The sequence below is a fragment of the Ranitomeya variabilis genome, chromosome 1 (genome assembly GCF_051348905.1).
Source record: "Ranitomeya variabilis isolate aRanVar5 chromosome 1, aRanVar5.hap1, whole genome shotgun sequence".
Classification (NCBI taxonomy): domain Eukaryota; kingdom Metazoa; phylum Chordata; class Amphibia; order Anura; family Dendrobatidae; genus Ranitomeya; species Ranitomeya variabilis.
This window is the reverse complement of record NC_135232.1, coordinates 438657311-438673838: the sequence shown is the minus strand read 5'-3', so window position 1 is coordinate 438673838 and position 16528 is coordinate 438657311. Positions and strand designations below refer to the sequence as shown.

At 48.8% G+C, this 16528-nt stretch overlaps 1 long non-coding RNA gene across 1 annotated transcript in view; it reads right to left on the bottom strand.

The window, feature by feature from the left end:
* Positions 1 to 895: 895 nt before the first annotated feature.
* The window catches only part of LOC143763970 (uncharacterized), a 169578-nt gene continuing 153945 nt past the window's right edge, over positions 896 to 16528 (bottom strand). The window contains exon 3 of the long non-coding RNA XR_013212967.1: positions 896 to 998. This is a non-coding gene — a long non-coding RNA (uncharacterized LOC143763970). The remainder of the gene's footprint in view (positions 999 to 16528) is intronic.

The window sequence follows — 16528 nt, the reverse complement described above, 5'->3', positions numbered from 1 at the left end:
TATCACAATGATGAAATGGAACCAATAGGAATAATTTCCTATTGTTGCCGGGTACTGATCAGCAGATCTCGGCGGCATAATGCGCATGCGCCCACCATTTTGTTCCAGGAGAATGACGCGGAGGGCCGGGGGATGGAGCAGGAGGGTCCAGGGATGGTGGAAGTATCGGGGGGTCTTGGGAGACCCAATTTATCTTTTCTCTTATATATTAGATCTTATAAGAAAAGGGAGAAATGGATTTTAAATCAGACTTTTTTCGTGATTGTCGTGATTCGGTGAATAACGGCGATCAAGTGACAGGGGATCGTAAAGTAAAACTCAGCAAATATTAGCGGCATCAGTAATCAGTAGTATCAGTAAAAACATCAGTTCAGCCTGCAAAAATTAAGTCCACACCCAGCCCCAGATCCCAAAAAATGGAGACGCTACGGGTCTCGGAAAATGGTGCCAATTTTTTTTTTTTTTTTACAAACTTCTGACTTTTTTTCACCACTTACATAGAAAAGAACCAATACAATTTTTGTATCTACAAACTCATAATGACCTTCAGAATCATAGTGGCAGGTCAGTTTCAGCATTTACTGACATGGTTAAAAAAAAAGAAAAAAAATACAATTGTGGAATAGCACTTTTATTGCAATTTCACCTCACTTGGATTTTTTTTCCCCATTTCCAGTACAATATATGGTCAAATCAATGGTGCTGTTTAAAAGTACAGCTTGTCCTGCAAGGAACAAGCCTTCATATGTCCAAATTGACTGAAATATAAAGAGGCATGTCTCTGGGAAGAAGGGGAGCAAACAAAAAAAAGGCGGAAAATCTCAAGGTCATGAAAGGGTTAACATTTCCGCATGAACATTGACTAAAGAAGGGCAAATTACTTATGGCCATAGCTCCCGACTAGTAAGCGTAAGTTGAAGTTCATTATAGTAAGAGCATATTTTTTTCCGATGGGATAAACCACTCTCTTCTTCTTCATAGATTGCATACTTTGTGATCTAAAAGGAAAACAAAAAGCTAATCACGTTTGGACAACATTAAAAACAAAAACAGTTTTGGGACACTAAACAGTCGTCATTATAGATAAAGAGACATGTATGATGGTTGTAATGTCCATCATGCAACAAATACAGCTTGCAACAAAACTAATGGTGGTGCTGTTGATGTATTCATGTACTGATTGTGGTTCTGGTGATGAAATCATATACTGATGATGGTTCTTGAGCCATATTCCTGCAATGACGGTGGTTCTGGTGATGTATTTATGCACTAATAGTTTTTCTGGTGCCTTATTCCAGGTCTGGTGACATATTCATGTGGTGATGGTTGTTCTGGTGCTGTACTCATGTACTACTAATGGCTCTGGTTATTTATTTGTGTAGTGATAGTGGCTCTGATGCTGTATTCATCACCAGAACCATTATTAGTTAAAGAATAAGAAACCGAAATCATCATCAGTACATAAATAGAAAATTGTAGCCACCAATAGTACATGAATACCGCATCAGAATCACTATCAGTACATGAATGTCACCAGGACCACCATCAGTACATGAATGCATCACCAGAACCATCATCAGCACGTGAATACCTCACCAGAAGCACCGCAAGTACATGAATGCATCACCAGAACCACTATCAGTACATAAATACATCACCAGAACCACCATCAGTACATGAATACAGCACCAACCATAGTACAGCAATCAATCAATCAATCAATCAATTGTAATGTCAAGTCTTAGCCATATGCAATTGTATTGAATGAACCCACAACTCATAGTATATCCTTAACAATGGTAAAGAGATAATGGTAGTTGTAGTTACCAGTCTTCATCAGACTGCGGACAATACAGAATCCACAGCACTGATGAGATGCAGTCAATATCACAAATAAACATTTACATACAGGTACCTTAAAGACAACATTTTCTCTGATAGGAGTTGTCTATTTTTGTCTCCATCTTGTCTAGATGCTGTGACGACTTTTCATATCCATAGCTCGTCTCTACAGACTTCGATCTTTTCTTGTCTTCCTCAGCACATCCATGCAGCACACACAGTGCCCTTAAAAAGAAGAGTGTCATTATAATGCCCTCTGCATATACATATGTGTCGATATTTTGCTCTGGATAAGCCTCCTGTGGTACATGGCCTACATACTATCTGCCCTTATGAGCTACATCTGCCACACTGTCTACCTTACTGAGCAATAAGCACCATAATATCTGCCCTTATGAGCCACGGCCTATACCATGATTGTCCCTTCACACCTGTATTCCCTTACATTCTCTATACCTCCCCACTGTCACCCTACCAGACTAATGTCTCCATACTCCATACTCCATACTCCATAATGCCTCCCCTGCTGCACTATGTTACGGTGGCCTCCACTTCACCCACACTCCTCGCCCTGGCAACAAACATGGTGGAGGAGTGGGCCTTCTCCTTTCTTCCAACTGTACCTTTAACGCAATCCCACCTCTACCCTCCCTTATCCTCCCCTCTTTTGAAGTCCACTCTGTCCGCATCTACTCCCCCTACAAACTCCAAATGGCCATCATATACCGACCTCCGGGCCCGGCCACTGCCTTTATTGACCAATTCTCCACCTGGCTCCTTCACTTTCTCTCTGCTGACATTCCCACCATCATCATGGGTGACTTCAATATCCCCATTGACACCCACCAGTCAGCAGCCTCCAAACTCCTGTCCCTTACTTCATCCTTTGGACTTACTCAGTGGTCCTCCTCAGCCACCCACACAGATGGACACACATTAGACCTGGTCTTCACCCGTTTATGCCCCCTATCTAACGTCACAACCTCCCCTCTTCCTCTATCCGACCACCATCTACTCACTTTCTCATCCCTGCCCTCCTCACCTGTCACCCATGTCCAGCACCATGCGCACCCACGCAGGAACCTCGCACACCTAGACACCCACACACTCTCTGACTCTATCCTACCACTGTCCTCTATATCCTCACTACAAGACACAGACACTGCCACTGCTTTCTACAATGCCACTCTTGCATCAGCTATTGACACGGTTGCCCCTGTCATGCATAGCAGAGCGCGACGAACCAATAGACAACCCTGGCACAATAACATCACTAAAAAGCTTCGGCAAGTGTCCAGAATTGCAGAACGGCGTTGGAAGAAAACGCATTCACAAGATGATTTCACTGCACTCAAACAAGCAACACTGGCATTCAAATCAGCTCTCACCTCTGCTAAACAGGCCTATTTCACAACCCTCGTATCTTCCTTATCCCACAACCCCAAACAGTTGTTCAACACTTTTAACTCCCTCCTCCGCCCACCACTGCCCCCTCCAACTTCCCTAATCGTTGCCGAGGACTTTGCCACGCACTTCAAAAATAAGATAGACCAAACAAGGCAAGTCTTTGTTGTCCAACCACCACTACCCCTTTGTATGAGAGATCAATGCCCAAACCCCATAACTTCACTCTCCAAAATCTCTGAAGGGGAGCTTGCTCATCTTCTCTCCAAATCACACCTCACCACTTGTGCACTTGACCCCATCCCATCCCACCTCCTCCCCAACCTCACCACCACACTAATCCCATCCCTAACCCATCTCTTCAACCTTTCACTAACTTCTGGTACCTTCCCCTCTGCCTTCAAACATGCCACAATCACACCTATCCTCAAAAAGCCATCCCTTGACCCAAGCGCCATGTCCAGCTATCGCCCCATATCTTTGCTCCCATTTGCATCCAAACTCCTTGAGCAGCACGTCCATGCTGAACTTTCCTCTCACTTTGCATCTAACTCTCTCTTCGACAACCTACAATCTGGCTTCCGTCCCCACCATTCCACTGAGACTGCCCTGACCAAAATTACTAACGACTTACTTACAGCCAAAGCTAACAGACAGTTCTCTATTCTCCTCCTCCTAGACCTGTCCTCTGCCTTTGACACAGTTGACCACTGCCTCCTACTACAGATCCTCTCTTCCTTTGGGGTCAAAGACCTCGCCCTATCTTGGATCTCCTCATACCTTGCCAACCGCACATTTAGCGTTTCCTACTCCCATACTACCTCTTCATCTCGCCCCCTCTCTGTTGGTGTCCCTCAAGGCTCTGTCCTAGGACCCTTACTCTTCTCAATCTATACACTCGGCCTGGGACAACTCATAAAGTCCTATGGCTTCCAGTACCATTTATATGCCGATGACACTCAGATCTACCTCTCTGGTCCAGATGTCACCTCCCTGCTCTCCAGAATCCCAAAGTGTCTATCAGCCATATCCTCCTTCTTCTCCTCTCGCTTCCTCAAGCTCAATGTGGACAAATCTGAACTAATTATCTTTCCTCACTCTCGCATATCTTGCCTACCTGATCTATCTATCAAAATAAATGAAATCACACTTTCCCCTGTCCCCAAAATCCGCTGCCTCGGAGTAACCCTTGACTCTGCCCTGTCCTTCAAACCGCACATCCAAGCTCTCGCCACCTCCTGTCGCCTCCAGCTCAAAAATATTTCCAGAATCCGTCCTTTCCTCAACCCACACTCTACCAAAATGCTCGTGCATGCCCTAATCATCTCCCGCCTCGACTACTGCAACATACTCCTCTGTGGCCTACCTTCTAACACTCTCGCACCCCTCCAGTCCATCCTTAACTCTGCTGCCCGTCTAATTAATCTCTCTCCTCGCTACACTCCTGCTTCCCCTCTTTGCAAATCCCTTCACTGGCTCCCAATTTCTCAGCGTATCCAGTTTAAATTACTAACACTGACCTACAAAGCCATCCATAATCTTTCTCCTCCGTATATTTCCACACTAATCTCTCAATATCTTCCCTCACGTAATCTCCGGTCCTCCCAAGACCTCCTCCTTTCCTCCACGCTTATTCGCTCCTCACCCAATCGCATCCAAGACTTCTCCCGAATATCACCCATCCTCTGGAATTCAGTGCCCCAACACATCCGGTTATCCACTACTTTTGGATCCTTCAAAAGAAACCTGAAAACCCATCTCTTCAAAGAAGCTTACAGCCTGTAAAGACTACACGGCCACCTCAACACCACTGGAGCTACTGCAACCCTTGACCTACTGTCTCCTTCCCCACAATCCTGTAGATTGTAAGCCCGCAAGGGCAGGGTCCTCTTCCCGCTGTACCAGTCTGTCATTGTTAGTTTTGTTTACTGTAAGTGATATTTGTATTTTGATGTAACCCCTTCTCATGTACAGCACCATGGAATTAATGGTGCTATATAAATAAACAATAATAATAATAATAATAATACTCTGCCCTATTGTCACACTACCACCTCTCCGTATCCATTCTGTGCCCCACTTCGTACATACTCATCATACTGCCCACCTTGCTACCCACTTTAGACTGCCCCCCTAAACGGTATGATGCTCACCACAGCAGCATCCCAATATAGAGTACAATTTTCACCATGGCCCCCCAATATATAGTATGATGTCCACTGCAGCCCTCCATATATAGTATGATGGCCACATAACACCCTCATACAGTATTATGACCCTAACAGTCCCCCATACAATATGATGCCCCCCAATCCGCAATACAGTATAATGGCACCCACAAGCCAGTATATAAGGATATACTGTTTGTCCACCACAGCACCACACACAGTATGATATCCACTACAGCCCCCTATACAGAGTGGTCGCCACAGCCCCCTATGCAGTAAAATGTCCCCTACAGCCCCCTAACCAGCATGGGCACCACAGCCCCCAGCATAATGTCCTCCACAGTCTCATATACAGTATAGCCACCACAGCCTCAAAACGGTATAGTCACCACATACCCCAGTGTAATGTCCACACAGCCCTCTATATGTAATAATGTTCCCCCATAGCTAACTAAACAGTATGATGTCCCTTCAGCACCTTATAAAGTATTTATGTCCACCATGGCCCAGATATAATGCCCTCACAGCCCCTCATATAATATAATAACCCTCATATACTATGAAGTCCATGATCTGATATGATGTCCCTCTGAGACTCTCATATAATATGATGTTATCCTACAGCTCCTCATATACTATGATGTCCCCATAGCCCTTCACATGCTATTATGTCACCCACAGATCCTCATTTACTATGGTGTTCCCCAAAGTCTCTTGTGTGATGTCTCCCACAGCGCCTCATGTGATCTCCCCCTCAGCCCCTCATGAGATCTATCCCACAGCCCCTCATGTCATGTAACTCACGGCCCCTTATGTGATGTCACCCACAGCCCCTCATGAGAGGTCCATCACAGCCCCTCATGAGATGTCTCCCACAGCCCCTTATGAGTTGTTCTCTACAGCCCAACATAAGATGTTCCCCGCAACCCACCATAGGACATCCCCCACAGCCCCTCGTGAGATAAGATGTCATCCACAGCCACCAGTTTCCAAATAATATAAAAACATTATAAAAAGTTTCTATTCACATAATCCAGGCTCACCATCCACCGCAGTTTTTTCTATCTTGAATAGCAGTGGGCGATGGACAGTGCAAAGCAGTAATGCCACTGTACTACCCAATATCCCCTGTGTGCTGCCAACCTCCAACAGGTTGCAAGCAGAAGTAGCCTGTATAGTGTCAGAGTTTACAGAGGAGCAAATAATTTATTACAACTCTTTTGCTCCTGTCTCGGGAGACGCGCGTTTCACATCAAATGTATTTGCGTCTTAAAGATGCAAATACAATTTTGTGTGGCGAGGGATCAGTGGCCAGAGCTGTCAGTGTGCAGAGCGCCAGCAGCCGGAGGAAGGTGCGTTGCTGCCCCAAACGATCAGCAATATCAGTTTGTTTTTTTAAAACTGCACCCCACTCAGGGTGGTAAGAGATAGCACCCTAGATAGCTGCCTACCCTCAACCTGATCATAACCGATAGTATACTTTAGCCAAACTGCTGGATTAATGTGAAATCTGAGAACATTTTATTAAAAATGTGCACAGATTTACTTACTCCTAATTAACAATTTATATAGACGAGTACGTTTAATAAAAGTATTAATTTATATGTGCTAGCACATATTAATATGACTATAGCATTTGTCCTATACTGCTCTATTTATGCTGATAGCACAGCTGCTAAACAGAAAGTTCTGTGGTTCAAACCCCATTGACTATACGCCCTTAACAACATTGTTACATAATCAACGCAAGCACAAACACACAATGTGAGCTGTGATACAGTGTGGAAAAGTGCTTACGTCATTGTTTAGTTTACTTTTTGACAAAAATACAAATTTATGTGGCAGGAAACAGCAATAGATGCTATTGTTAAATGGTGTTCTGTCTTCATACACGTTGATACGGTGTGTGTGATCCAACATACAGCATAAACCACTTCTGTCTTCCAAATAAGCAGACTGTTCTCTGTAGTCTAACTTGTTTATTGGTAACAGGTATTGAAAATGCAGTAAAACTATAAGAATACAAATGATATGGATAAGTATTGAGCCAAATAACAGCACAGCTGATACTTTACAACTAGCAAGAAAAATATACAGGATGATGCAACTTCTATATATAACTACATACAGAAAGTCACTGATAATAGATTTCCTAAGTACTAGTGCAGCGCCCCAGAGTCCTGGTCGTTGCAGTAACGTCGCTCTGCCACTAAGGGGAGTGATGTTACGTCTGATTGCACTAAAGGAGTTCACCTGACCAAGTAACACACACACTACACTTCACACTCCGTCCACCAGGGGGAGTGGTTCTATCTAGTAGGCCACTCCTCACACTCTGGTAAAACTGGGGGTTGGACAGGAAGACAGAGAGAAGTAACTGGGAAGAGCTAGAGAGAGGACCTGCCAGGGATGGGATCCTGACAGATTCCTAAGAAAGGACAAAGAGTGAGAAAACAGGAATACAGCAAAGAGGCAATAGGACCAGAAGGAGTCATGCTGTAAGATCGAGGCAACATCCTTCTGAGGCGCAAACAGTCGGTGGCCGGAACGCCGAGCAAGTAAGAGACTCTAAGCATTACTTCAAACCACGGCAGGATAGCCAATTATAGGTTGGCTGTCTCACCTAAATCACCTAAGCAGACAACGGAGGCAGCTGTGGGAGAGGGGCCACTCTAGGGTCCCGGAAGAACTCCAGGCCTACTCCGTCATACGGGTGCATCCTACCATATCATCTGGGGGACGGAGAGAGCGAACATCAGAGACAGACAGAATCAGTTGTGAGGACTATCCCGGGGTGCTCAGCAGGGAAGGACTACAACACACAGGCGCTAGAAGGTAGACACTGATTCCCACCTGTTAAGGGAACTCCTGATGTGCCTTCGGACCGGCCGGTCTCAGACAGCCCTGTTAACAGTGCTCTGGATTGAATACCTTGAGACCTTCAGTAAAGAGGTAAAGTGACTGCAACCTGGTGTCCTCGTTATTCACCGCGACCTGCACCACACCGCAACATCATCGCATTCTCAACTTTCACTGGACGCCCCTCAGCAGGGTCACGGACCGGGTCTAGCCACCGTGACAACCCCAGAACTGAGACAGAGAGGCCGGTACCGGGTGCCCCTCGGCCCTGCGGCAGTGGGGGCGCTCCAACTTGGCGTCACGAACAGGATCTACTTAAGCCTGAAGAATCATGTCATGTGTGCCTTGGAACTGTGATTTATTGTGCTTGGACTGTGACTTATTGCAAAGACTGTCCATTGCTAATTGCCGCCAAGAGTTCCCGCCACAATTCGCCATTGCCGCGCACGGAGGGAGGAGCCTTAGCTTCGTGGGCGGAACGAGAAAGCGCGGAAAAGTGCCAACTCTGGAAGAGGAACTCCGACCCCCAGCAGGTTAGTGGGAGGAAGGGACAGCCATGTCCGAGTTGGTAGGAGCGGAGGCGGCGGTTGCAGCCGTGGACACAGGGGCAGCTCCGGTCCCCGCAGCGGACGTAGCTGCGGCCCTAATACCACCACCGGTTGTCACAAAACCCGCTGCCCCCATCAGCCAGTCGGACACTGCCGCTACCACAAAGGCCATAATGCCCTTCTCTATGCCGTACCTGCCCGGAGCGGCCTGGCTCCCACGATACTCCGGGGAGTCGCATACGTTCACTGACTTTAAAGAAGGGATCTGCAGCCTGCTTGAGTTCTATCCCCTGACAGAGCCTCAGAAGGTTCATATGATAATCGGCCAACTCTATGGGGCGGCTCTGAGAGAAGTGAAGTCCTGGCCCGCCGCGGATAAGGGAATGGCACAGCAGGTTTTTGCAAAGCTTAAAGCCACCTTCGATACCCGTACTGCTACAGAAATTAAATTGACTTTCTATGGATGCAAACAGAGACCGCAGGATAGCTTACGGGACTATGCCCTTAATCTCCAGGAGGCGCTGCGGGCCATTAAGCAGAGTGACCCCGGCAGCATGCAAGATGAGGATAAACTCCTGAAAGAGCGGTTCATTGAGGGTCTCCTGTGCAGTCACCAAAGGGGCCAATTACACTTCCTGGCCATGCAGAATCCAGACTTGACTTTTGCGCAATTCAAGGATAAAGCTATCCAGGCGCTGCAGGAGCGACAGCCCAACCGTGCAATACCACCCAGGCGTCCCGCTCTCACATACCACCAGGAGGTGGCGTCGGATGCCCCAGTCGCCGCCGAGGCCGACGCCCAGAGCCTAGAGGATGACTCCCCTGCAGGACTCCGCCTCCAGATGCAGGAGCTGACCAAGAGCGTTGCTGCCCTAGCCCGGATGGTACAGTCCCTACAGGAGGCCCCCAAGGAGAAGATCCAGCTGGCCTCCAGACCAGAAGATGTCCCCTGGATGCGACAGAGGAGGACTCCGCCGACCAGAGGCCGGGACGACGATCGCTTCCATCGGGACGGACGACCCATCTGCCGCCGCTGTCACCAGGTGGGCCACCTTGCAAGGTACTGTCCTTTAAACGAGTAACCCCTGGGGCAAAGGGCCAACCCCCAGGAGTTGGACGATCAGGCCCGCAGCATTGGAGAGCCAAATACGTTGGAGGGCGACCAGTTCTTCCTGTTGTGATCGACGGTATCCCCATGAACGCTCTGCTGGACACCGGTTCTCAGGTGACGACTATGCCTTACGTGCTTTATAAACGGTATTGGGAGGACACCGATATTACTCGTGGCCCCGATGACTATTTCACCATCATAGCTAGTAATGGTCAGCCGTTGCCACAAGTGGGGTATAAAGAGGTCACCATCAAGGTGGGACGGGTGGAATTGAAGGCCCAGGGGATTGTAATTGTTGATATTGACCGCCGTGAATGTAATCCCATGATGACTATTGGCACCAATGTTATAGAAAATTGTCTTGCAGAAGTTATTGTCTTGTTGCAACAGGTAGCAGAAACTGCTGGCTACAGTGAACAACGCGCCCTGCAAAAAGAAATCAGAACTCTGATGCAGAGACAGCAGGTAGAGCTGACTGGTGGTGAAATTGGTCGTGTCACTGTGAGTGAATCAAACCCTATCGCGATACCTCCCAGGAGTGAGGTGTTGATATGGTGTCGGGCAGCCATAGGCCTCAGGGGTAAGGACTACCAGGCCCTGGTAGAACCCGTCTATTCAGACAATAGGCCCACTCTCCTAACAGCCAGGGGGTGGTCGACGTCCGCCAGGGGAGGGTGCCAGTACGTGTCCTTAATTGCGGAAAGGAAGAGGTCCATCTCACCAAGTATGTCACGCTCGCCAAACTGTTCGCCATCAATAATAGCTTGATACAGACACCTGGACCCTTGGCCCCATCTAACTTGGCGGGGGACAACGGTTCTGCAGGGCACTCGAAAGATTGGTGTCGGGAATTGCATGTGGGCACTGACTCCACCCCATCCCATCAGAAACAGGGGGCCTACAGGGTGGTGCATGAGTACGAGTGGGTATTTAGCAAACACCCCTTAGATTTTGGACAGGTGAAAGGGATCCAACATCATATCCCCACAGGAGATCACCGGCCCATAAAAGAGAGATACCGCCCTGTACCCCCAGCTCATTACCAGTGTGCCAAGGACTTGTTGCGAGAAATGAAGGAGGCTGGGGTAGTGAGAGACAGTTGTAGCCCCTGGGCAGCTCCATTAGTCCTTGTTAAAAAGAAAGATGGCACAATGAGGATGTGCGTTGATTACAGGCAGTTGAATCGCATTACACATAAGGATGCATACCCACTGCCCAGGATAGAGGAGTCTCTGGCTGCCTTAAAATCTGCTAACTACTTCTCTACCTTAGATCTCACCAGTGGGTACTGGCAGGTTCCCGTGGCGGAGGCGGACAAAGAGAAGACTGCCTTCACGACACCGATGGGTCTCTGCGAATTCAACTACATGCTCTTCGGATTGTGCAATGCCCCGGGGACGTTCCAGAGGATGATGGAGTGCTGTCTGGGGCACAAGAACTTTGAAGCCGTACTGCTGTATTTGGATGATGTCATTATCTTCTCTAAGACCTACGAAGACCATCTGAAGCACCTGGCTGAGGTGTTTGAAGCCCTGTCCAACTTTGGCTTAAAGGTGAAACCGTCCAAATGTCATCTGCTGAAACCCAAAGTGCAGTACCTGGGCCATGTGGTGAGCGCTGAAGGAGTAGCCCCAGACCCCGACAAGGTCACGGTGATCCAAGACTGGCCGAAGCCCAGCAACCTCCACGAAGTCCGGCAGTTCCTCGGGCTGGTAGGCTATTACCGAAGGTTCATCAAGGACTTCACCAAAAAGGCCGCACCCTTGCAAGACCTGTTGGTTGGCCAATCAAAGAAGACCAAGGGGAAGAACGCCCCATTTGACTGGAACGAGGGGCTGTAAGGATCCTTCACTTGTTTGAAGTCGGCACTTACGGGAGAAGAGGTACTGGCCTACCCCGAATACGACCAACCGTTTGTGCTGTACACGGATGCCAGCAATGTGGGATTGGGAGCCGTGCTGTCCCAGGTCCAGAAAGGCAAAGAGAGGGTCATCGCTTACGCCAGCAGGAAGCTTCGTCCCACGGAAAGGAACCCTGACAACTACAGTTCCTTTAAACTGGAGTTCCTTGCCATCGTCTGGGCAGTGACAGAGAGGTTCAAACACTACCTGGCCTCAGCGAAATTCACCGTCTTCACGTATAATAATCCGCTGACGCACTTGGATACAGCCAAACTCGGGGCCTTGGAACAGCGGTGGATGGCCCGGCTGTCCAACTATGACTTCACCATCAAGTACCGGGCAGGACGCAAGAATGCGAACGCCAATGCCTTGTCCCGGATGCCCAATTTGCCAGAAACGGGGGAGGACCCGGAGGCACTTGAAGAGGTAGAGTTGCCTGCGTTCCATCGCCCCAAAAGCCGCTCAGTACTCCCATCATGTGAAGAACCGGTACAAGAACCAACAGAATGCCACGCTGAATCCCCTGCCCCATCACGGATGGGCGGAGACCCAGGATGGTGACCCCGTGGTCCGTCGGGTGAAAGAGCTCCTGATGCAGGCAAGGGTTGCATCTCGGCCCAGATGATCCACAGGAGGCCCGACAGCTGTGGAAGGGGAGAAGCAAACTGTTTATCCATGATGGCAAGCTGTGCCGGAGGAGTATCGACCCGCGTACTCATGAATTGGTATGGCAGATAGTGGTGCCGAGGCGAGATGCGCCCATGGTTCTGGGAGCCTACCACGGTGGAGCCGGACACTTCGGATGGAAGAAGCTGGAGAGGCTACTCCGAGGGAGGTTCTATTGGATTGGCATGACGAGAGCCATTGAGAAGTGGTGTCGGGAGTGCGGTCCATGTAGCCTACGCAGAAAGGACCGTGACAGCCAATGGGCTCCCTTGCAGCCCATCATCACCAAACGGCCGCTCGAACTGGTCGCGCTGGATCATGTGAAGCTGACACCTAGCCGGTCAGGCTATATCTACGCTCTTACCATCGTAGATCACTATTCCAGATTTTTGGTGGTTGTACCTGTCAAGGATCTAACGGCCAGGACGGCTGCCAAGGCCTTCCAGCAGTACTTTTGTAGGCCCCATGGGTACCCGGAGAAGGTACTGACTGATCAGGGACCAGCATTCGAAGCAGAGGTGTTCCAAGAGTTCTGCCATCTGTACGGGTGTAAGAAGATCAGAACCACACCGTACCATCCCCAAACCAACGGGATGTGTGAAAAGATGAACCAAGTGGTGATCGACTTACTGAAGACCTTGCCCGTCGAGGAGCGGAACCTGTGGCCGACAAAGTTGCCTGACTTGGTGGACATATACAATCATATCCCAGTAAATTCCACCAACTGCACTCCAGCATACCTGATGCGAGGAAGATCTAGCAAGTTACCCGTTGACCTGGACATGGGGGTCCTAGTCCCCGAAGATACCTCGCCGGATGCAGATTGGGATGCAGAAAGGCAGTGAAAGTACCGCAAAGTACAGGAATGCGTGGAAAGGAGTCTCGCCCAGGCTAGACAAAAACAAGAAAGAGACTACAACCAGCATGCTCCTGCGATTCCCTTGTCACCCGGTGAGCATGTACTCAAACGAAAGAGGAGGCTACACAAACTCGACGACCAATGGGAAGCGGAACCGTATACCGTCCTACCATCCGATTTCGACAACACGAAGGTTTGTCTCATCAGCAAGGATGGAGGGGAGACCTCGACGGCGATATCCAGGGACCACCTTAAAGTCTGCCCTGATAAGTTGAGAGAGAGGGAAACGGATCCAGGAACCTCCCCACCTGTAGAAAAGGAGAAGATGATACACACTGTTCTTGGTGATTTTCCCCAGTCCTGGACTCAGATAAATCAGGCCATCGTGGTACCTGTTCTAACGTTCCGCCAGCCGAACCCACCAGAACTAATTGCGGTGCCAGATCATCCAGGCCCGCTAACTCAGCAGACCCTACCTGAAGACGCCATGCCAACTGTTGAACCGGCAAATCCTCCCTCTGCTATCGGTGAATCTGCCGTACCCACTGTTGGTAGCAGAAGCCCTGAGAGCTCCCGCCTGCCAGTGCTAGCCAGACTCACTAGAAGCGTAGCTAGAAGACAGTGCACTACACCAGCGGTAGCAAGCATAGTGGGCCCTGTTAGGCCAATAGCAACCCCTGCGCTGCGAAGGTCCACACGCAGCACTCAGAATCAAACTCCCCTCCGCTACAAAACTTGGAGATATTAATGGGGGCTGCTATTTAGTTGAAAATGTTTGCGTGCATATCTTTTGTTACAGGTTTTAAAATGGACAAACGGAGTAATGGACAGTGAATTGCTCCAAAAACTTCTAAAGGGGACCCCTTTGTTTACCCGGGGTCCCCGCTGTTTCAACCACTGAACTGAGAGTCATAAACTGTGCATGACCTAACTTTCGCAACGTTCAAGAGTCCTCACCTCCCATAAAGGGAAGCACTGTTATGTTTAATTGTTTATAATATTTCAAAATTGTGTGTGTTTTCTGTTAACATGTATTGTTGTTCTTGTTTTCCCAGTCCGGGAGTACTGGATTTAACCGGGGGGGAGTGCAGCGCCCCAGAGTCCTGGTCGTTGCAGTAACGTCACTCTGCCACTAAGGGGAGTGATGTTACGTCTGATTGCACTAAAGGAGTTCACCTGACCAGGTAACACACACACTACACTTCACACTCCGGCCACCAGGGGGAGTGGTTCTATCTAGTAGGCCACTCCTCACACTCTGGTAAAACTGGGGGTTGGACAGGAAGACAGAGAGAAGTAACTGGGAAGAGCTAGAGAGAGGACCTGCCAGGGATGGGATCCTGACAGATTCCTAAGAAAGGACAAAGAGTGAGAAAACGGGAATACAGCAAAGAGGCAATAGGACCAGAAGGAGTCATGCTGTAAGATCGAGGCAACATCCTTCTGAGGCGCAAACAGTCGGTGGCCGGAACGCCTAGTAGCAAGTAAGAGACTCTAAGCATTACTTCAAACCACGGCAGGATAGCCAATTATAGGTTGGCTGTCTCACCTAAATCACCTAAGCAGACAACGGAGGCAGCTGTGGGAGAGGGGCGACTCTAGGGTCCCGGAAGAACTCCAGGCCTACCTCATCATACGGGTGCGTCCTACCATATCATCTGGGGGACGGAGAGAGCGAACATCAGAGACAGACAGAATCAGTTGTGAGGGCTATCCCGGGGTGCTCAGCAGGGAAGGACTACAACACACAGGCACCAGAAGGTAGACACTGATTCCCACCTGTTAAGGGAACTCCTGATGTACCTTCGGACCGGCCGGTCTCAGACAGCCCTGTTAACAGTGCTCTGGATTGAATACCTCGAGACCTTCAGTAAAGAGGTAAAGTGACTGCAACCTGGTGTCCTCGTTATTCACCGCGACCTGCACCACACCACAAGATCATCGCATTCTCAACTCTCACTGGACGCCCCTCAGCAGGGTCACGGACCGGGTCTAGCCACCATGACAACCCCAGAACTGAGACAGAGAGGCCCGGTACTGGGTGCCCCTCGGCCCTGCGGCAGTGGGGGCGCTCCACTAGCTGCTATACAATAAATCACATTCTGTAGAACACTATATTGCAAGAACAGAGGTAACAATCTTACCGGATAAACTTAACCAGGATGGAAACTAATTGAGGTAGTTCAGCACAGCACATGAACGCGTGTGTCCCTGGAAGTACACAGAAAGTAATGGAGTCTCTCTTTCCCAGCATACCTTGGTACAATCCCATAATGCAACACTCTAATTATAACTAAAACACAGGTTATAAATGTAACCACCACTAGATGGTGCTATAACACAGCAAAACCAAAACACTAATGTTAGTAAATTTTAATGCATAATTGGAACCACACTGTCCTTAGTAGAATGGACAGAACACTCCCCGCTTGGCATCAACCGATGCCACCTACAGGCTCTTTTGGTGAAAACAGTAAGACAAGTTCCGCAACTGGTCTGAGGAATAGTCTACTCTCCCCGGACTTGCCTACTTTGACCTCGACCTTACGCACCCTCCCATCTTTGCTTGGGAATATTTTAGTGATGAGGCCTAGTGGCCACTCATTGCGGTGAGACTGGCTGTCTTTCATGAGAACAACATCGCCAGTTTTGATGTTTGGTTTGTCGGTCTGCCACTTCTTCCTTGGTTGTAAGTTGGAGAGGTACTGCTTCCTCCATCTGTCCCAGAAGGTATTGGAGAGACTTTGTACTTGTCTCCATTGTCGTCTGTAAAGGTCCTTGTTGCTGAAATCTCCAGGTGGAGTGCTGAGGACGCTGGCTTTCTGAGTAAGCAACATGGCAGGAGTGAGAATGGTCGGATCTCCAGAGTCACTAGAAAGTGAAGTCAATGGTCTAGCATTCATGATGACCGAAACTTCTGCCAAGAATGTGGTCAAACTTTCATGTGTGAGTCTTGCACTACCTGCTTGCAAGAAAATGGAGTCAAGGATTCTGCATGCTATTCCTATCATCCTCTCCCAAGCACCTCCCATGTGAGAAGAGTGTGGTAGATTGAAAGTCCAGGTGCATCCCTGCTCACTCAGGTATCTTTCCACACTGGTGGTATCTAAGTTGGAAGGAATTCGAAGTTCTTTCACTGCTCCTACAAAGTTGGTGCCTCTATCGGAGCG